This window comes from Sus scrofa, chromosome 15, assembly GCF_054392235.1.
Source record: "Sus scrofa isolate SSC_HxYL_T2T_F1_AM1 chromosome 15, Sscrofa_HxYL_maternal_Yorkshire_Landrace_v2.0, whole genome shotgun sequence".
NCBI lineage: Eukaryota > Metazoa > Chordata > Mammalia > Artiodactyla > Suidae > Sus > Sus scrofa.
The window spans coordinates 133438903-133460902 of record NC_139397.1 but is presented as its reverse complement, the minus strand read 5'-3'; the positions used below and the strand labels follow the sequence as shown (position 1 = coordinate 133460902).

General features: G+C 44.6%; 1 long non-coding RNA gene across 1 annotated transcript in view; it reads right to left on the bottom strand.

Moving 5' to 3' along the window:
- LOC146396135 (uncharacterized) overlaps positions 1-22000 on the bottom strand; it is a 173007-nt gene that overhangs the window by 34863 nt on the left and 116144 nt on the right. Inside the window, exon 3 of the long non-coding RNA XR_014829290.1 lies at positions 14040-14210. This is a non-coding gene — a long non-coding RNA (uncharacterized LOC146396135). The remainder of the gene's footprint in view (positions 1-14039; positions 14211-22000) is intronic.

Here is a 22000-nt window from a genome sequence, read left to right as displayed (position 1 = left end):
CTTTCTGCCCATCCTTAGCTTTGGAACTTGGGGTAAGTTATTTACACTTTCTAAACTTCCATTCCTTCACTTACAAAGTTAAGAAAGTAATGCCTTCCTCACAGCACTGTGGTGAGGGTTAAATGAAATGTTTATGGAAAGCAGCTTCAATGCTATAAATTGCTTGGCAGTTATTATTCTAGTGGCTAAAATTCCAAACCTCTGTCAGTTTGGAATCTGAAAAGTGATAACTTTCTATTTGTATTAGAAAACAAATATGACTGAATGAGTTTCCACTGTAAGCAAAAGAGATCCACTCTGAGCATCAAAAGTCCTCTCCCTGTCCCCACCCCAGTAAGGCCTGCTGAAAACTAGAATACGAGTTGGTAGAAAGTTATCAAAACTCCTTCTGAGGAGAGCTTTCTTTGCATGAGATCATCACACTTCTAAGGGAGTAAAGAAGAGTTGTTCCTTCTCTTTGGAAAGAAGACAGGCAAAGGGGAAAATTTCGGGTTAAAAGCACTTTCTGTAACATCTAGTTTATAATAATAACTATGTTAATCATGGAGTAACAGCTTTTAGGGAGTTCCTGTCATGGCTCACTGGAAACAAATCTGACAAGTATCTATGAAGACGCGGGTTTGATCCTTGGCCTTGCTCAGTGGGTCAGGGATCTGGGGTTGCCATGAGCTGTGGTGTAAGTCACAGACATGGCTTGGATCCCACATTGCTGAATCTGTGGCATAGGCCAGCAGCTGTAGCTCTGAATCAATCCCTAGCCTGAGAACTTTCATATACCACACCTGCAGCCCTAAAAAGCAAAAAAAAAAAAAAAAAAAAAAAAAAAGGAGTAAGAGCTTTTAGCTATTGGGAACTTACCACATTGAGCATCTCAATAGCAAGTCTTTATGCATATATCTGTATCCCTCATAACCCCCTTCCTACCTGTGCAAGGCAGGAATTTTTTTCTGTTCTACCCATGAGAAAACTGAAGCTCTGTGACCCTACAGAATTCATCAGAAGTGACACAGCTAACAGCAGAGCTAGGAATTAGGCCCAAATGTATCTAACTACAAAGTTTGTTTTCCATTATGACAAACTACTCGCATTAGTTTTCTATCCCTGTGTATCCAATTAACACAAAATGAGAAGCTTAAAACAACACACATTTATTATCTCCTAGTTTCTGTGAGTGAAGAGTTTGGGCATAGCTTATCTGGATTCTCTGTTCAGGGTCTCACCAAGCTGCAAGTGAGGTATTGATGGAGCTCTGCTCTTACCCACAGGCTTGACTAGGGAATTCCATCAAAGCAGCAAAGAGAACCTCTCACTTTAGGTAGGGTCCAGTCCCTCCTTTAAGGGATTTTGCCTGATTAAGTCATTCCCATCTAGGATAATCTTCCTTTTGATTAACTCAAAATCAACATAATAGGACCTTAATGACACCTGCTCTATTCTATTGGCTAGAAGAAACTCAGAAGTCCACCCACACTCTTGGGGAGGATCATGAACACCAGGGTGCAGTAATCCTGGGACCATCTTAGAATTCTGCCTACCACCCTACCTCCCTTGAGTTGTGGCTGTAGGAGATGCAGTCACAAAAAATACAAGTTTAGAACAGAGAGAAAGTAGCTGGTTCTGCTCTGTCTTAACATTTTCCTATGGTATCACGGATAGCACCATGCAAGGAAGCAGAAAATATCCCTAGTGGATAGTCTAGTATATAGATCTAGAAGAACAGAGTTTCTTATCCCTAGCTGCATTTTAGAGTCATCTATGGAGATTTTGAAACCAAAAAAAATACTCTCCTAGAGATCCTAATTTAATAAGTCTGGGATGGAACCAGAACATCTGTTTTTCTCATTTTTGCCTTTACTTTTAGTTTCTCAGAATTCTCTAGCATGAAGTCAAATTGAGTATGCCTGGACAGAAGGAAGTGGCAAGATATATTCAAAGTTCTGAAAGGGAAAAACCTACAACTTAGGATAATCTACCCAGAAAGATTACTATAATTTAGAATGGAAGGAAAGATAAAGAATTTCTCAGATAAGCAAAAACTAAAAGAATGCAGCAATATGAAATCTATCCTAAATGGTCTAGATTTTGAAAGATCTTCTCTAAATAGAAAACAAGCAAGAATCTATAGGAAAGAGAAAATCAAAATTGGAAAATAAACCACTTAAATAAGCCAGTACATATATTTTAAAAAATAGAAAAGTATTTTTTGTGAAAGCAATGATAACTATAATGAACAGCAAAAGGATAAACAATAGAATGTAAAAAAAGAACATCAAAATTATAAAATGTGGAGGAAGAGAGTAAAAAATCTAGGTTTTTTTTTTTAGAAAGTGTTTGAACATATATAACTACCAGTCTAAAACAAGTAGATAAGTAACGGGTTAACATACTTGAAAAACAGGTAACCACGTATCAAAAACAAACAAATATTCAAAAAAAAAAAAAAGCACATAAAGAAGAGACCACAAGCTTAATATAAAAGAAAATCATTAAACTACAGAAGGAAAAACAAAAAGAAAATGAGAGGAACAAATAAATAAAAAATCAACTGGAAAACAAGGTTTTAAATAGCAATACATATTTATCAATAATTACCTTAAATGTCAATGGACTAAATGCTCCAATCAAGTGACAGATTGTATAACAAAATAAGAACCTAAAATATCTTACCTATAAGAGATCCAATTTGGGTAAGGGACACACATAGACTGAAAGTGAGGGGATGGAAAAACATATTTCATACAGATGAAAATGATAAGAAAGTGGGTAGCAATACTCATACTAGATAAAGTAGGCTTTAAAATAAAGAAATATAAAGACACTATACAATGATAAAAGTATCAACACAAGAAGAGGATATTACTCCTTAACCTTATATGCACTCAATATTGGAGCACCTAAATACATTAAAAAAAAATATTAACAGACATAAAGGGAGAAACCACTGGGAATACAATAATGGTAGGAGAATTTAACATCCCACTGACATCAATGGACAAATCTTCCAGACATAAAATCAATAAGGCAACAGAAATTCTAAATGACACAATAAAGCAGTTAGAATTAATTGATATTTTCAGGATATTACATCAAAAAAAAACCAAAATGCACATTTTTTTCATGTGCACAGGGAATATTCTCTAGGATAGACCACATAGTAGGACATGAAACAAACTTCAACAAATTTAACAGGATAGAAATTATTTCAAGCAAGAAAGAAAGATGGATTAGAGAAGAAATAAATGAAGACAAAATAAAATACTTTATTTTTCTTATCCTTAATTGATCCAGCAAATAGCCATTTGTGCAAAATAATATGAACAATATAATTAGAGCTAAAGGATAAGTGAAACGAAAGACAACAATGTTATAAGAGATTAGAGGAAAATTTGGAAATATTCTGTAATTATCAAGCACTTGTTCTACCCATGAAGTAGTATAGGGTCCTTAGAAAGTGGACTTTTAGCTATAAATGTATATCACAATTTCTGGGGAAACCACTGAAAAAATGTTTTAAAAAGTATAATTGAATCCTAAGAAAAGAGAGAAAATTGCATCATATAAAATGCTCGATTAAAAAATGCTATATAAAAAATAAATTTTTTAAATGTTCAGTTAAAACCAAAGAAGGCAGGGGAAAAGTAGAAGGCAGAAAATAAATAAAAATAAGAGCTAATGAATGAAAAATTGTTAGAGATAAGGTAGATATTAACTTTAGCAGTAATCACCTTAAGTGTGAATGGTCTAAATACCAATTAAAAGACAGAAGCTGGAATTCCCATGGTGGCATAGTGGCAACGAAACCCACTAGTATCCATGAGGACTCATGTTCAATCCCAGGCCCTGCTCAGTGGTTTGGGAATCCAGCATTGCTGTGAGCTATGGTGTAGTTCACAGAGGCAGCTCAGATCTGGCGTTGCTGTGGCTGTGGCATAGGCAGGCAGCTACAGCTCCGATTTGACACCTAGCCTGGGAACTTCGATATGCCTTGGGTGCGGCCCTAAAAAAAAAAAAAAAAAAAAAAAAAAAAAAAAAAAAAAAAATAGAAGCTGTCAGAGTGTATTTAAAAAACAAGACTGAACTGTACATTGTCTATAAGATTTACTGATGTTTAATTGGTAGAAAAGCATGCATATAATTCATATATATATAAATATTAAAGGTATGTACTCAAAAAAATTTTTACAAGTGGGAGCAAACAATCTAAAATGCTTGGATACCACAGAATCCTATAATTTCTTGGCAACTTCTATTGATAAATTAGTCTTCAAAAAGGCAAAAACTAAAATTATTATAATTTACTCCCTATCTTGTAGAGTTTATTCAGAGGTAATTAAGTGTGTGAAATGTCAATAAAGCTGGAGAGAGTGGTAGGCGAGGGTTACAGTAAATAGTTGGCTCCTATGACATCCATCTCTATACTGACTCAGATGTTTGGACTTGAGCAAATCATATCCCTTCTTGGCTTCCTCCTCATCTCTAAAATGAACCTGTTGGATTCTGTGATATCTAGGTTCTGTTTTACCTAGGTGATCAGCTTAGCCATAGAGTCCCTTCCCAAAACATCCTATGGCCTTTGTAATCACCTTTGTCTCCTCAGTCCTACTTTTGAGATTCCACTCACTCTCCTACCATTACTGACCTGTGTTCTTGGCCTCCTTATTCAATAGAAATTGATAAGAGGTCAAACAGAAAATTCAGGCAAGGCTTTATTTGGGGGCCCCTGCTGAAACAGGAGGAAGAAAAAGTAAGTAACAGATTTCCTTGCTTGCTAGCTTGTGGAAAGGAATGAGCTGATTCCTTATTTGGGGTGAGGGTAGGGACTGGTGTAGGAGAACTGGCCAGTGGGGTGGCTTAGGTGGTTTGCCCACTCCTTTGGTGTGCAGAGGGCATGTGTACTACCCTGCTTTTCTCCCAACACCCTACCTTTGCTCCCTGCTTTTCAGAAGTGGCAGGGGTTTTTTTTAGTTTTTCTTGCCCATAGTTTGTCCCAATTGCATTTGCACACAGGTTTTTTTTTCAGCCCCTTGTACTTTCTTTGTATTTTTGGAGATGTTTGTCTAGATGCAAGCACAGCAGCAAAGGGTCCCAGGTCCCAGGTCCCAGCCCATCTCACTACCAGGATCCCCTCTCTCTGGGTCTAGGTTTTTCGTTTCATTTTCTTCCTGGCACTAGTCCCCTTTACAAGTTCCATATAAGCCCTCCCACCTACAATGCACCAATTTTCAAAGACAAAGAAACTGCATTAACAAACCCTAATTGGGGGTTTTCACAAGAAAGGACATGTAAAACACAGATCCATAATTGGGCATGAGATGAGCCCCTGTATTGTTGACTTCCACTGGATTCCTTGGGACGGTCATAAGTGCAGTCTGGGAGACTGGTTCCTGAGGACAGTGACCTATCACCAGGTCTCTCTTAGGGGCACAGGACCTGCCTTGTTAACTTGGCTCTATTTTTGCTTTAAAAACAGACTCAGACCTTTTTATAGGTTCCTTTCCTTCCCAGCTGCCGCAGTTATCTTCCACATCCTTCTAGCTGCCTAAGAAAGTAGAGAAACTGTTTTTTTCTGATATTCTTTGTGGCCCCTTGACTTTGCCCTTGGTTCATTCCCAGTCTCAGGACCCCTTTTAGAGGAGAGGTCAGGATTATCTTGCTTAAGTGCTCTGTTTTCAAGTTTCTTCCTTACTGAGTGAAGTCCTACAGGTCAGGTTTAAGGAATGGTATGGAAAGGGATGTGGGCCCTCCACACCTAAGAGCTGGCCATTGCTCAGTCCTGCTGAGCCTCACAGCCATATACGCACAGAGAACACCCAGGCTTCAGGACACTTGAACTTTATTCTACTCACCTGTCTTCACCTCCGTCAAATCTAATCCTTCTATGAAAATGTCTGGTGAGGAGATCCTCACCAACTCCTTCAATCACCCACATCTGCCCTCCGTAGAGGAAATTCATTTGTTTATCTGCCAGGATTTACCCAAGTAACCCTTTTCTGAGAATAAACAGAATTTAAAGAGAACTATTTTATGGAGAAAAAAAGTGGGGGAAGGTTTCCTTTTATTTTCAAACTGATACTGAAAGAAGGCAATGGTCAACTCTTTATCCAAAATTTTATCCCATTTATTCAAATCTTTCTAGCATTTAGATTAGCATGAAAATCTGTCTTCTGAAAGGTTCAAGAACAATCTGCTTTGAGATCAAACACTTCCTGCTTTCAGAATACGATGCCATTGTGGCTTTAAAAAGGCCAGTCCCACTGTCCTCACACCAAATCACTCTCTTATGTGTGGAGACCTGGAGTGGCTGAGCTGATGCAGATAAGCCACTGGGGGTTTTGTAGCAGGTACCTCCAGGAGTCCTGCCAGGAGGAGAATAGCATTGCATTCACAGGCTCCCTCATGCTCACATTTGCAGTTTGAGGTGGTGGTTGCACCCTTAGAGCAGGGGTCTCAAGTGGGGGTGATTTTGCCCTCAAGGGATATATGGCAATGTCTGGTTGCATTTTTGGTCATCCCAAGTGGTGTGGAGGGCAGTGCTATTACATCTAGTGGGTTGAGACTAGGGATGCTGGTAAACATCCTGCAATGTACAGGGCAGCCCCCACACCAAAGAATTGTCAAGCTCAAGGTGTCAATTGTGGGGAGGTTGAGAAATCCTTCCTTTAGTGTCAACAATTTAGGAAAAGAGTCGTTTCTGATATGTATTTTCAGACCTATACTCTCCCACGCTCTAATTCTGAATACTCTTTGATTTATTCATTCATTTTATACACACACGCACATGCACACAGGCACTGAACACTTACTATAATATGTCAAACTCTGTGTAGGTGTCAAATAAAATGGCAAGCAGAAGTAGCCCGTTCTGAAAAAAAGATACAAACTTGCAGGGAAGCATCAACAATGAGAATACACTGCTCTGAGCCCTGCGTGAATTCACTAAGTTCTCACAACAGTCCTAGGAGGTAGATAACATTATTACTCTTGTTTTATCAGCAAGATAACTAATGCATACATAGGTTAAAAGACTTGTACAAGGTCATACAGATAACAGAGGGAAACAGGGTTTAAACTCAGGCCATTGACCTCCAAGGTCCATGTACTACAGTTCATATAAACACATACACACTGGAATTACAACATGTGATTTAAAAGGAGAGCGGAAGTTCCCATTGTGGCTCAGCGGTAATGAATCCAACTAGTATCCATGAGGATGAGGGTTCAATTCTTGGCCTCACTCATTGGGTTTAGTATCCAGCATTGCCATGAACTGTGGTGTAGGTCACAGACATGGCTCGGATCCCATGGTGCCCTGGTTGTGGTATAGGCTGGCAGCTGCAGTTCCAATTAGACCCCTAGCCTGGGAACTTCTATATGCCACATTTGTGCCCATAAAATAAAGATAAAATTAAATTAAATTAAATTAAATTAAAAGAAGAGGGAGGCAAAAGCTATGAGCATCTATAATAAAAGGGGTCTATCACCTAGACAGGAGAGCTTGAGGAAATGGCACTTGGGCTAAAATCTTAAGAGTTAACTAGACAACAAAGGGAAAGAAGAACATTCCAGGCAAAGAGACAGCATGTGTATTAGTTTCCTATGGCTGCTATAACAAATCACCACAATCATGGCTTAAACAATACACATCTACTAGTATACATTTCTGTAAGTTAGAAGAGTGACATCGTCTCATTGAGCTCAAATCAGAGTGTTGATGGGGCTGCATTCCTTTCTGAAGGCTCCTTGACTCTTCTAGCTTCTAGAAGTTGCCCATATTCTATGGCCTGTGTCTCCCTTCAGCCTTCAAAGTCTGCAAGGATGGGTTGAGTCCTCTCCCAGAAAATCACTCCAACCTTCTTCTGTCTCCCTCTTCCACCTTTAAGGATCCCTATGATTATATTGGGTCCATGCAGATAAGCCAGAACGAACTTCCTACATTAAGGTCAGCTCATAAACCACTTTAACTCTATCTATGACCTTACTTCTCCTTTGCCATGGAGTGTAGCATATTCACAGTTTCTGGGGATGAACATATGGGCATCTTTAGGGTGTCATTATTCTGTCTAATAAAGACAGCATGTGCAAAAGTCTGGTAGAAGAAAGGAAAACCATGAGCTGAAGAAAGTCCATGTGGTTGAAACAGAGACAATGGAGATGCAGACAGGGGAGGAGATCCTAGTGTGCCTTGGAAGCTGTCAACATTTGTCACCTTCCTGAAAGCAAGGGAAACCGACTGAAACATGTTACCCAGCTCACTGGTGAGTTTGGATGGGCATTTGGAAAAGTTGTTCCTCTGGCTTCTGTTTGATGGGGAGAGAATAAGAGAAGGGGCCAGAGTGAGGGCAGGTAGGCCAGTGAGAGGAAGTCCTGTTGCAGGAGGTCAGGTGGGACATGATGGAAATCCAGACTGGGACTTAAAACAGAAAGAAGAAGGAGAGTGAGGATTCACGAGACATTTTGGAGATGAAATTGACCAGACTTGGGGTTGGGTGAGTGGGAAATGGATGATAAGGGAGACAGAAAATCAAAGAGGCTCCAAGGCTTTTGACTTGGGCTAATGGCAGTGCTGCCCACAGAGAAGGGGAGCATGGAGGAGGATTAGGTGTGCAGGTGAAATTCAGTATTGGATGTGCTGAATTCAAAATGTCCCAGGGGAGGAATTCCTGCTGTGGCTCAATGGAAATGAACCTGACTATGAGGATGTGTGTTTGATCCCTGGCCTTACCCAGTAGGTTAAGGATCCAGAGTTGCCACAGGATGTGGTATAGGTTGCAGATGAGGCTCAGATCCTGCATTTCTGTGGCTATGGCTTAGGCTAGCAGCTGTAGCTCCAACTAGACCCCTAGCCCAGGAATTTCCATATGTCACAGGTGTGGCCCTAAAAAGCAAAAAAAAAAAAAAAAAAAAAAAAAAAAAGTCCCAGGGGAAAGATCAGCTACGCAGGTGGATTTGTGGGTCTAGAGCCCAGAGGAAAAGTCTTATTTATAGTTGTTAAAGATGATGGCTGGAAACCTCCAATACAATGCCCTGCTGGCCTCTCAAGACCAATATATCTCAGTCCAAGCCTGTTATCTTCCCCAACCAACACCAACACCTGGGTCCTTTCCCTGTTCAGCACCACCATGCAGGGTCAGTGGCCTTATCTCATTCATCTTGCCAGGCTTTGCAAGGCTTAGCAACATGCCTGGCCCTGGCTAGAGGTTAATAAATGTGGTAGAATAAATAACTGAACGAACTAATCAATTACCTCTATGTCTGTCTGTCTATCCATTTATCTCTGTCTTTCCCTCTCTCTTCCCCTCTCTCCCCTGCTCCCCCTACCACATTCCTCTGCCCTGTTACTTTTTGAATAAAGAGTCAGCTCTGTTTAGCTTAGAAAGATCTGAGGTCAAATTCTGTTGTGACCCTAGCACCTGTAGACACAGGACCTTTGACCTTAAAGCTGCAAAGGACTCTGTTTCCTCTGGCAGCTCAGCCAGGCACTCAGAGAGAGACTTAACAGAACTGACAACCATTGCTGGATTTTATTATGTGTTTGGGTGTCTAAAATCATAGTCACTTCCTGTAAGAGATACGCTTCATAAAGCACTGCCAGAAGTCGCCTTGTTTAAATATGAAGTTGTAGCTTTTTCAATCAGATAAATATATTCCTTCGTATATGTATTGTATGAATTCATGTTCTTTGTTCTTTAAAGTCTCCAGGAACTAAGCACCCATCCACCACACTTAGTGGGTGTTCAGAGCAACTGGAGGAGAGAGAGGAATAGTGGCTCACAAAGGAACATCCCACTGTGTCAGAGCCTCTCCGAGCTTAAACTTTAATTAATCAACCAGTCAGAAAAGCAGCCATTAAGCCCTGCTGTATTCATCATTATAAAAAAATGAAAAATAATTACACAGACAAGGTTTTCTAAAATCTCTCAGCCTGAGACAATTCTGCCTTCTATTTTTGTATAATTCATGTTTAGATTGTTGAGCAAGAAACTGGACAAAAGCATAGCAGAATGTTAAAAGGAGTTCTGGAATCCTCTTGGTCAAATATTAATTAACTGTATAGAAGCAAAAACCATGACCAAAGAAGTTTCCTTTTCCTCATTAATTAACTTTATTCATTGACAGAACATTATAAATCAGCTATAATTTAAAAAAATAATTTAAAAAACTTTATTTAATACCTATTATTTGCCAGACAAGGGACATACAGCAGGGAATGGGAAGAGGAAATGTGATACATATACTTGCTGGGACTTATATTGTAGAAGGGGAAGATATTCGATGCGTAAATAAGGCAATAAATAAACAAGAAAACACTACATCTTGATTGCCAAAGGACTATGTGAAATGATGGAGGGGGTACATTAGATTAGACTTGTAGGAAAGGTCTGTCAGTAGGTGACATTTAAGCTGAAACTTGAGTGACAAACAAAACAAAACAAAATATGAGTACAAACATCTGGGGGATGCATTCCAGGTATTTCTTGACTAAAAGCTCCATGAGGTTGGGACTGAGCCCTATTTAACATGATTGTCCCCAGAGTAATTACCAATAACTATAGGCACTCATAAGTGGGGACCACATCTGCTTGGTCCCAAACCAGGTGTTTGTGGTCTTCAGAATGTGGACAGTTACCTCCAGGAACTTTCCAGCATCTTCTCACTTTGCAAGTTTCCCTGACCAGCCACTGTACTCACAACAAAGCCATGGGCTTAAAGGCCTCAAACCAGTAGATCTAGCTGGCTCTTTCCTAAGGGTGGATCTCCTCACTTTAACTCTCTGATGTTTTTCATTTCTCGCTTACCTTTTATTGGGCTCAAGGCTTTGCCTAGTCTCCATGTGGAATTTGCATTGGCATCTTAGGCAAAATAGCAAGAAAACCCCTCCCTCCACTCCTAAACCACAGCAGATGAAATGCTTGTGCTAGGAAACTCAACCCAGATGGAGCCTAACCCCCTCCCCAAAAGATGCCACATAAACCGTGTTGAAGATCAGATTCCCTAGGTCTTCTCTTCTAAGATTTCACATCCTCTGCCACGGAAAGTTCTTTCTCATGGTCCCTCACAGCTATAACCGCACCCATTTCTGCAGAGTTGGTTCTTGCTGCTGAAAGCCAATGGCTAACTAATCTATAGACTCGATATAGTAAAGGAAAGGATTGGTGAACTTGAAGATAGGTCAATGAAAATTAAATGAATTTAAACATAAGGCAAAAAGGAGTTAAAAACAGGGAAATGAAAACAAAAATAGAACAGAGCATCCAAGAGCTATGGGACAATAAAAGCTAATGGTTGGAAATGTAGTGGTTACATAAACCTGACAGATCCTAGGGTTTTTAGTTCCACCCATCTCTGTTTATCCCCTTGTCTATTACACAGAATTAACTTAAAATCCACCCAGAAACTCAACCTCTTTCAAGACATATTTTTGGCTGGCAAATTATAATATTCTAATATAGAACTTGTCTTCACAGTAATTAAAATGATGTTCTCATGGTTTAGGGACCATTAAAATAGGCTTTCCAGATAAAATACAGAACTCCTCATTCAATGTGGTTTTTTTTTTTCATTCTATTTCCCCAATACAATTTTTTTTCTACTGTACAGCATGGTGACCCAGTTACACATACATGTACACATTCTGTTTTCTCACATTATCATGCTCCAACATAAGTGACTAGACATAGTTCCCAGTGCTACACAGCAGGATCTCATTGCTAATCCGTTCCAGAGGCAATAGTTTGCATCTATTAGATGTTTAGTATAAGGAGAGTCTTGTGCAATATTTAGGACATACTTAGACTGAAAACTAATTCACTGTTTATCTAAAATCCAAATTGAACTGGGCATCATATTTTCATTTGCTAAATCTGGCACCTCTATATTAAAAGCCACCCTGTAACCCACTCCTCAACAGTGTCTCCTTTCTGACCATCCACATTGCCCGTATCTAATAAAGCCTTGTCGTAGATTGGTTTATCAGGTCTAGCAGGTATTAGCCTAAAGTAATGAGTACTTGATGAAGCATGGGACACACGACAGAGGAGTTGTGAGGAGAAAACCTGCTACAGAGGAAGGAGACCAGATTAAGAATCAGAATACCCTCTTCTGGAACCAGCTCTGCCTCTTACTAGCTGGCCTTGTCACTGAACCCCTGTGCCTTAGCTTCTTAGTGTATAAAATGGAGATGCCATTCCCGACCCAGGTCCTTCCTGTGTTCTCAGATGAACCTCAGCACAGCTTTCTGTGGGCCCTTATTTGAAAACTATATAGGATGACGGAAGAAAGGGCCTCCAGTGGCCTTTGCAGAGTTCTTGCCCCTCAGCGGCCTTAGCAGTCCCTGCTGCCATCAGTCTTGCCCACTTTCCCTCCTCACAAGCCAGCACTTCAAATCTTTATCGGTCAATAGCATTTATTTTTGGACTTTGCCAGCGCAGGCACGCCAGGCGCAGTCAGGTCCCCTTACATAAGTGTGGCAGAGCTGGCCCAGTCAGTCTTCAGAGAGGTAACTGCCAAGGGGAGCTGACAGTGATACGAGACCCTGTCCTCTGAGTCTGCCCTGATGCCAGCCGGGTGAGGTAAGCTCCTGTTGGGGGCACACTTCACCTGCTGGCTTCTGGCCTCTCCCTGGCGACCATCAGCTCCCAGCAGGCTGGCTAGGGTGTGAGAAACAAGACAGTTGTGTTTTATGTGGCTCCTGGCTAGTAAGTAGTGGCCTGTATTCCATACATCAACATGAGGACAGGCAGTGAGCTGGCTCCAGTCTGGAACGTGTATTCCCAAGTCGGTCGTCCAGTGCTGCTCTAGCCATCTCTTTGGACTCTGTGACCCTCGACCCTGGGCCCTGCCTTCTGGATCCAACATTCAGTTGCCCCTTCTTAGATGCCCATGAACCTAAATGACCCACTTCTCCCCTGCTATCACTCCCCCACCAACACAAGTGGCAGTTTCCAGATTGAGGAGAAATAGGCTTCATTTTCCTCTGAATCTAAGAAATAAAACTTGCATGAGCAGAGGCAAGCCACCCTAGGTGCAAGCTCTCTGTAGTCCATAGGAAGGAATGTGCTGCAGTGATAGTTAAAGAGATTTGAAAGATAGACCACAGAAAAATCTTGTAGCCCTCTGGCTGTGGCCACATGCCTCTGAGGGAGGTTGTGGAAGCCTGTGTCCTCATGACCCAGAAGAAAAGGAAATGTGACTGCCCAGTAGGAAGCTCCTGAGGAGAGGACATTTGTGATTCTTTGAATCACCGTGAAAATAAGCCAGTGCTTGTCTGAGTGTCTGCTAGGAACACACGGCATCCACGTTGCTAAACACAGCAGGTGTTCTCACCCAACTCTGGTGACTGGAAAAACAGCGGGCTTCAAACTCCTCTGACCACTCAACAGGCAAGCCAGGCCCAGGCCTGGTGCCCATCCCCCATGACCCAGTGACTCATGCTGCACTGCTGCCCTTCTGTGGCTCCCATGCTGACTCGGAGCTCTGCAGGCTTGAGAACCCAGGCAGTCACTAGCCAGCAGCACACTCTCACACGCAGGGCCCATCTGAATTCCATCTTGAAAGACCAGTCGAGGGAGGAGAGGAGGAGAGGGGCCCCCGAGGGAAGGGGTGGACAGAAAGACCCCACACTGGGGAGCGGCCTCCCTGGCTTCCCTCAGAGCTCCAGCACCAAGGTCTGGCCTGGGGCCCACCATCCTGGCTCCCTCAGACATGGCTGCTCTCCGTCCCTCCAGACCAGATCTTGTTTCACTAGACTTGGAACTCCCCAAGCCCTTTCCTGCTGTGAACTGATTTATTTGGATGCATCTGTCAGAGCGTGACGGAAGGGTGTCTGGACGTCCAGGAGCACAGCTGTGGCAGATGTGCCTCCAAGCAGGGCCCCTTCCCCTCCGTCCCCTGCTCCCCTAGCCTGGGAAAGGCTGGGGGAGGTTGAGGACATCTGTACAGCCCATGAGAACCAGGAAAGGCAGCAGGGTATCCTGGGGTCTAGGACAGGATGGAAGAGGCTAGTATTCCAGGGTGGCAAGTGCCAGGACATGGGGTTCTACCTTATTTTGCCATCAGTGAGGTCCGTGGTTGTGAGTGGGTCCATGGGCCTTTCAGTGTCCATTCCCTAAGTTCCTTTAGAGTTTTTCAGCCCCACAGGACCAAGCAAGCAGCTCTTTTCCTTGTTTACACCACATCTGGTCCTCCTCTAATAAAACCCCAATCAATGCTCTCTAGAAAAAAAAAAAAGCATAAAATAAATTTTGCCAATACAAAGCACAAAATTTACAAATACTAATAAAACGCAAAATATTATTTTTTTGTCTTTTTAGGGCCAAACCCCCAGGCTAGGGGTCTAATTGGAGCTACAACTGCCAGACTACACAACAGCTCACAGCAACTCCAGATCCTTAACCCACTGCGAGAGGCCAGGGATGGAACCTGCATCCTCATGGATACTAGTCTGGTTTGTTATTGCTAAGCAGCAACTGAGAACTCCCCACAATATTCTTTTTTGTAAATCCATCTAGCCAATTGATTCTACAAGAAAGTGTTCAGAGTTCAGCTACCTAACCCTTGTATCTGTGGCGAGCCTATGGCTACACACAACCATGAATTATCAGAAGGTTCTGTTTAACAATCAGCTTGGAAAACCCCTGAAAATTTAATGAGTGGCTGTTGGAACCTAGTAGGAGCTGACCCCGCTCTGGACATCAGGCCTCTGAGCCCAGGGCCTGTGGTCGGCTGTATCTCAAGTACCCACCCCAGCCTGGCTCACAATCATCACAGTTCAGCCTGCAGGCTGCTCCCTGAATTGAACCTGCTCTCCTTAATTTACCCAAAGAAGAAAGCCAAGTAAGTGGGGTCTGATAAAGTAGAACAGGTGTCCTAAGGGAGTGTGGCCAAGGATGAATGGTAGCAGGTGGTGAGTAGCCAGAAGGACTCTAGTCGGGGTAAGCCAGAGACCAGAGAGAAGTGATCAGCATGGAATGAGGAGGGCAGAGGACAGGGAGGGTGTTGCTGGCGGGAGGCACGGCACAGCTAAAGGCATGGTACACATATCTGCCTTCCCTAGCACCCAGACCACTTAGGATGCTCCCATTCGACAAATATCGTCTGCTAGGCTCTAAGCACTGTCCTCAGCTGAACAAATATCCTGCTCTTGGGAGATTGAATTCCATTAAGGGAGAGACCCAATACATAGCAAAGAGCCCCAGTGCTGGAAGATGCTTTGAGTAAACACACTTGATTTCAGTATAGGGACGAACATGACACAGAACCTAACCCCTAGGACTATTGATCAGGTGCTGCTGCAAGAAACCTTAGACATGGTTAATGCAGGGAAGAACGGGATTCCTTTCTGCAGGAATTCTCAGGACCCTGGCTGTGCTCTTGGGCACTGAGCCTACCAGGAGGACATCACAGACTTCAGTCTTTGCCAAACTGGCATTATGGATGGAAGGGGAACAAAAAGGTACGTCCTCGGATGAAGAGCCATGGGTCTGATGCTCTGGGAAGCAGCTGTGGAACACTACCCTTCAAAGCCTGGGTTGTGGAGATCCAAGCAGGCAAAGTCAGAGGAGCCTGGTCAGGCACCTGCTTCTCTACACTGTCCAAACTTACTCCCCACCCCCCACCCCCCACCCCGGCTCCCCTGCTCTGGGAAGACACTCCCACCTCTGTCTTTGTCCTAGCAGGGCCAGCAGACCCCTGGACCATGGAGAAGCAGGCCTGGGTGGGCAAACAAATGGGCCCCTCAAGCCCTCGTTATTGGCTGAACTCCTGAGGAGCAGTTGGAGCTCACACTGAGTTTGCCTAATGACGTGCAAAATTAATTAGGCTTCACCAGGGGTTCCTAAACTGGGTTCCATGGAACCCCCAGGGTCCTCCAAGGTGGCTTAGAAGTCACTGAGAGAGGCACTGGAGAAGCTGAAGGGATGGGGTTTCAGGTCCCTCCTTGTCTCAACCACAGACCACTCTGGGCCATATTGAGATTCTGTACAAAAAAGACTCAGTGGATATGCAGAAACACACATTTACCACACACCCAGGGCTCTGGGGAATGCCTCTGACCAGACAGCCACCTCCTAAACTCATCTCCCACCATCCATCCTCTGCCTTTGCTGTGACTTTGACAGTTGAGCAGGTATCCTCCTCACACACTGGGTCCATCCACCTTTCAGGTCTGGAGCAGGGAGGCAGATGGAGGGGACGCTCAGACCCAGGAAGAAGAAACTGCACTCAGCAGCAGAGCTAGGACCTCAGACAAGCACTCTGTCAGCCTCCACAGGAACTCAAGGGCCCTGCCCTCCCCTGCTCCCAGCCACAACTCCCGCCCCCACCCAAGCTGCTGATCAGGATCTCACAGGAACCCCTCTTTGCTTTTGCTTTCTTCTTTTTTTTTTTTTGGCCCTGCTTCCTGGTTTCCCTCACAGCAGATTTTGCCCACTTTTGAGCCAGCCCCAAATGAAAATCAATTTTCCTGGGATTAAAAATCCCTTTAGTTAAGCCATCATGCCACACAGGCTGAGCCTGGGAGGAACATCTGGGAGGCACATCTGGTCTATTGGCCGACCTCCCCGCAGATGAGGCTTTATGGGCATCAACTCCAGTTCCTGCCACAGTACCAGGAATGGGGCTCAGAGTCCCTGCTCCAGCCAAGGACTTATTCATCCAGGGGAAAGCCAATGAATGTCTCCAAGCCTGATTCCACCTCTACATAATGTGGGGACACCCTGCCCTATCAATTTACTTAACCTGGTATCATAATAATAAGCCCAGAAATGGCTTCAAATATGGTCCATATCCTTAATTAGCGGTCACTCAAAGTGTCAGTTATCCCACAATACTGTTGAGAGATACGCAGACACGTTGTTTTGTTGTGTGGCAGGCTGAGACAGTTTCACTGCAAATTGTCTTTCTCTCCCCCAGCCGCCACCCACCAGACAAACTGCCCTTGACATTGAGGATTTTGCCACTGTAATTTTTACAGAAGCCCTAGTCACCCCCTTATCTTTCCTTGGAATAAAGTTGCTGGTGGCTGATTAGGAAGGAGGGAGGGTCTAAGCCTCAAAGACTGGAGGAGAAATGGGGGGGGGCACAGGGTGGAGGGAGGAGGGCAGCCACGTGAGCCGCTCCATTTCTGGCGGTGGCACCACAAGCAGACCTCCCTGGAGCCAGCCAGTCGAGTCAGACTGATTAGGTCAATTCACTCTTTATCTGGGACCAGATAAGGCTGCAGGCCCAGAGGGGTGACTATGGGATGTGCCCAGTGGGAAGGAGACCTGGGAACACTGTAGCTGCTGGGAAGGGTGAAGGAGAACAGAGAGAGTTCTCTTAAGAGCTCATTTTTGGTTCCAATGTGGGGCTCAAGGGGTTTCCAGTCAGGCTGGGGATGCTGGGCCTCAATCTTTGCCCCAGCTGAAGGCCATAGGCCAGTGGCTCTCCATTTCTGGGGAATATCAGCCACTTGGAGCCCCCCAACAACTCCCCCACAGAGTTCCTGATTGAGCCGGCCAGAGAGGGACTGAAAATGTGCCTACCAAGCTTCCAAGTGATATTGATGCTACTGGTCTGAGGACAACACTGAGAGAACCACTGCTATGGATCCAGCCCCAGCTTGGCCACAGTCCGTGGGCATCCCTCAGATTCATCTCCCTCACCATTCCTAGGAAACAAGGATCCACCCAAGCAAGCCCCTAATGAGGGGGCTAGATGACCATCTCTCACCCCACTGTCAAACGTGGCCTAGACACAAAAGTGTTATCAATGAGCTGCAGCATCTCCCTGGGCCTCACTTTCCCCAACTGTGGAGTGAGGAGGTCGGACTATGCAGTGTTTAAGCAAGCCCCTTCCTGCACTAGAGCTCTCTGAGTCCCTAAAAGGGAGAAGAATGTCCAGCTTCATCTGCATGTTTCCTGGGGCAACTCGGTTCTCTCCATTGACCTGGAATTATATTCAATGATGAGGACTTCATCTTCAACAGCCAGCTTCCACGCCACGAGCACTCATATTCAAACCCCTAGGTACACGTCTGAAGATGTCATCAATTGTCAGCTCTTCCCTCACTTTCCACCTCTCTTTGCCGTTCTCTTTGCCATCCTCCCTGAACTTCAGATCTGAGCAGAAGGTTGGTTCTGCTGATGAAGATGCTTGATTCATTTTTTTAAAATCTCAACTCACCACCTTTCACCCAAGGCCTCTCTTCCTTTTGGTGCCCTATCAGAATAGAATATTGTCCACCATCATCTGCCCCATAGGGTTGATGGATGCTGCCCTGGCCACTAAAGTAGCCACCTAGGCTATACAAAAAGCTATCTGCCACCCCAGTAATATTGCAATCTGAAGCCCAGAGGGGAAAACTGACAACCCAACTGCCCTCTGGTTTGCCAGTGAGATCTCCTGCTCTCATACCAAGGCCTTGCACAAACCCACGATTTCCCTGAGGAGCAATGGCCTTGCCATCAGACACCCCACACCCCATCCCTGTTCATGCTTTTAGATGACAGTCTCACCAGGAAAAGGACTCCTGGCTCCTCTCCATCAACCCATATTCTCCTCTCTCTCTATAATGCTGCTCCCTGTGTTCCTCTTCCACAAAATCTGGAAGGGAACTTGGAGAATGTGGGTGATGGTCTGAGCTTCAGCTCCCACAGGGGAGAGATGGGCAGAGTCACCCTGGACCCCTGCCTGGACTGGAATCTGCGGCTCTGCAGGTCTCCACACAAAGGTGCTTGGTGGTAATCCCTCCTGTTCAGCAGTAATCCTGCAGACACATGTGCTTCCTCTCATTGGACTGTCACTAATAAATCGTGAAGCTGGCCCCAGCCATACTCTCCCAGTGCTGCGGGTGGGACAAGCTGGGATGCCTAGAGGAAGAGAGACTTGCTCAGAGCTGCACAGCTAGCTGATCCTTATTTTTATTTTGGTACATTTACATATTGTAGTAGGATTGCCTCTGAAGCAATATTTATCACATTATTATTATAGTACAGTATTATTAACTATATTTTTATACTACGCATTAGATCTTCACCACTTATTATTCCTACTACAGATTTGTACTCTTAAAATACCATTGGTCTTACTCCCCTACTCCCCATGCCCTGGTAACCTACCACTTTACTCTTTCTCACAGGCTTGACTGTTCTAGATTCTACACATAAGTGATAGCATCCAATACTTGTCTTTCTCTGTCTGACTTCTCTTGTGTACAGCTGATTCTCAGTGGAGTTCGGAGCAGTGCTCAGGCCTCCTGGACTTGGACTTCCCTTTTCCATCAGAGCAGGCTGGCCCTTACAACCTGACTCCCATCCAACAGCACCTCCTCAAGTGGGGACCCTCCCGTGGTCCACATGGGGGATAACGAATGAGTTCTTTGAGACCTCTGGCTGCAGAAGAAGAAACACTTTGTGGTTTTCAACTCATGCACATGGGGCCTGAGACAGTAGTCACTGACCGTAACTCTATCCCAGGCACTTGAGCTCATCCCCACATGAGCTCAAGAGCACGAATCCCAGCTTATCACTCCCCCTCCTCCCCTTTGGTAAATATACATTTGTTTTCTATGCCTGTGAGTCTGTTTCTATTTTGTAAATAAGTTCATGTGTACTATTTTTTGGATCCCACATATAAATGATATCATATAATTTGTCTTTATCAGACCCACTTCACATAGTATGATAATCTCTAGGTCCATCCATGTTGCAGCAAATGGCATTATTCAATTCTTTTTTATGCAGGAGTAGTATCCCCCACTCTGTGTGTGTGTGTGTGTGTGTGTGTGTGTGTGTGTGTGTGTGTGTGCACCACATTTTCTGCATTTATTCATCTGTTCATGGGCACTTAGGTTGATTCCATGTCTTAACTTTGCTGTACACCTGAAACACAGTATTGTAAATCAACTGTACTTCAATAAAAAATAATTTTTTAAAAGATTCAAAAAAAAAGTCCCAAATATCTTCCAGCCAGATACCCTGCTGCCCTTTCTTTCTAGCCAGAGGAGGCAGCTCCATGTTACTTATAGCTAGGAACAGGGTTCAAACTTCAGATGAAAATTAGATTCTTCAAAGTCAAAAGCAGAAGCAGGAGAAAATTCATCCATAAAAATATTTCTTCACAGGACACCAGCAAGTCTCCTTAAAGACAGAGTTCTCTGGACAAACATGCTGGAAATGCGTTAAGTCTGGTTTGGGAGGAAAGGCTCTGTGAAGTGTTGTCAGAAGGGATCTGTTTCCCAGACTTACTGGATTCTGGCACCTCTTGTCAACACTCTCAGGGTGATGCTGGATGGAATTAGAGACCAGCTCAACTTTGTCTAGCTGGGACCAGAGCTAAGTTTTAAGACATTTTAAACAGGTAAGAGCCTGAGAGTTCATGTTGTCCAGGAGGTAACCAATGATGGTCAAATTCAGCCAGGGTCTAACTTTGGATAGCCTGGGAACTAGGGGGTTTTTTTTAACATTTTTAAAGATTGGGGAGGAGGTTTGTGGCAAAGAAGGAAAGGAAAAGACTATATCACAGAAACTGTATGTGGCCCCACAAAGCTTAAAATACTTACTATCCTTTCCTTTATAGAAAAACCTTGCCAAACCCTGACCTTGTGGTCAAAATGTGGTCAAAATCTCCTCCACAGAGAAGAGGAAGTATCTAGACAGTGAAGACACAGAAAAAGAAAACCACAGCCCTCAGCCAGGTGAGACACCAAAGCTTTCTCCAAAGGTGATGAAAACATGTCCTCTGACCATCTATTCCAGAGCCGCAACCCCCAGAAGAGGGTCAGGCTGGGGAGGGGGGCTGTGCTAGGACTCAGGACAGAGGGGAGCAGGGATTGGGAAGGGACAGACCAGGTGTGAGCAGCGGGGCCCTGGGAAGAGCAGCCCATCATCACATCATCATCACCCAGGAGATGGGGATGAGATCCGAAGCTGTGGGCAGGGGCCTCTGGGTCTATTATCTCCCTTGGGATGGCTGGCCCACCAGCCCTGGGCAGGGAGAGCTCCCTGAGGCTCTGTGATCCCTGGAGAGTCCCTGGGCCAGCCTGGCTGGGACAGTCACTCTCTGTAACCAGACCCAGCCGTGAAGGACACCGCAGAGGAGCAGAGGAGTGTAAATCGTATACAAAGGGATTCAGGGGATTTGGTTACAAAGTTGCACCAGCCGTTTCCTGGAATCCAATGGGAGTGAGTTCTGAGAATTAGAAGGAGGGGTGGAGAGTGCTAAGAGGGGAGGTGGGGGAAAGGCAAACAGCTGCCTTGCAAGTAGGCAGATGGGGACAAGAGTCTGGTCTGCCTGCAGGGTAAGCAGGGCCAGCAGGTAACAGGTCCAAAGGTGGGAAGGGATTGAGAAATCCTCTCTCCCCAGCCTGGAGGGTTTCCTGGCCCAGAGGCAGCCCAGGCCTCCAAGGTAAAGCTCCCCGCCACTCCCTCCCCAAGCCTCCTTCCTTGCCCACCCAGAACCTGGAAAGCCTTGGGGCTAAGGAATCTCCTCAGTGCTCACCTCAGCCTCTTTGACCCAAGAGGCAGAAAACAGGTGCCACCCCCCTCCTCCTGCCTCCCTCCAGCTCCCAGCCCTTGGCCTCTGCAACTCCAGTCTCTGCTCCTCCATTCATCTTTTCTTTTACCTTCCCTCCTTTAGGTTCTTCCATTCCCTCTTTGGAACTCCTCTTCCTCCCACTGCCCCCACCACCTTTGTGGGCCCACACCTAGTAGCCACCCAGTCAAGGGCAAATAGGGGTCCTAGTCCTGAGCCCCATCCATGCCCAGCAGGGTCTAGAGCTGAGAGTACCCATGGAGCTTCACTTTGTCCAAACCATTCTACAGCCTCCCTTGTGCTCTCTCGCCAATAAGACATGACATCAGGAGGAGCTGGAGAAGGTGGTGGTAAGAGAATGACGGCTGGCTCTCCAAGCCTCCTTCCTCCTTCCCAAGGGAGCATGGCCACTGGACCCAGCTGAACCATGCCCTTTCTCCAAGCTGCCCTACCGCCACCACACACACGCACTTCATTTGCCTTTTCCATTCCT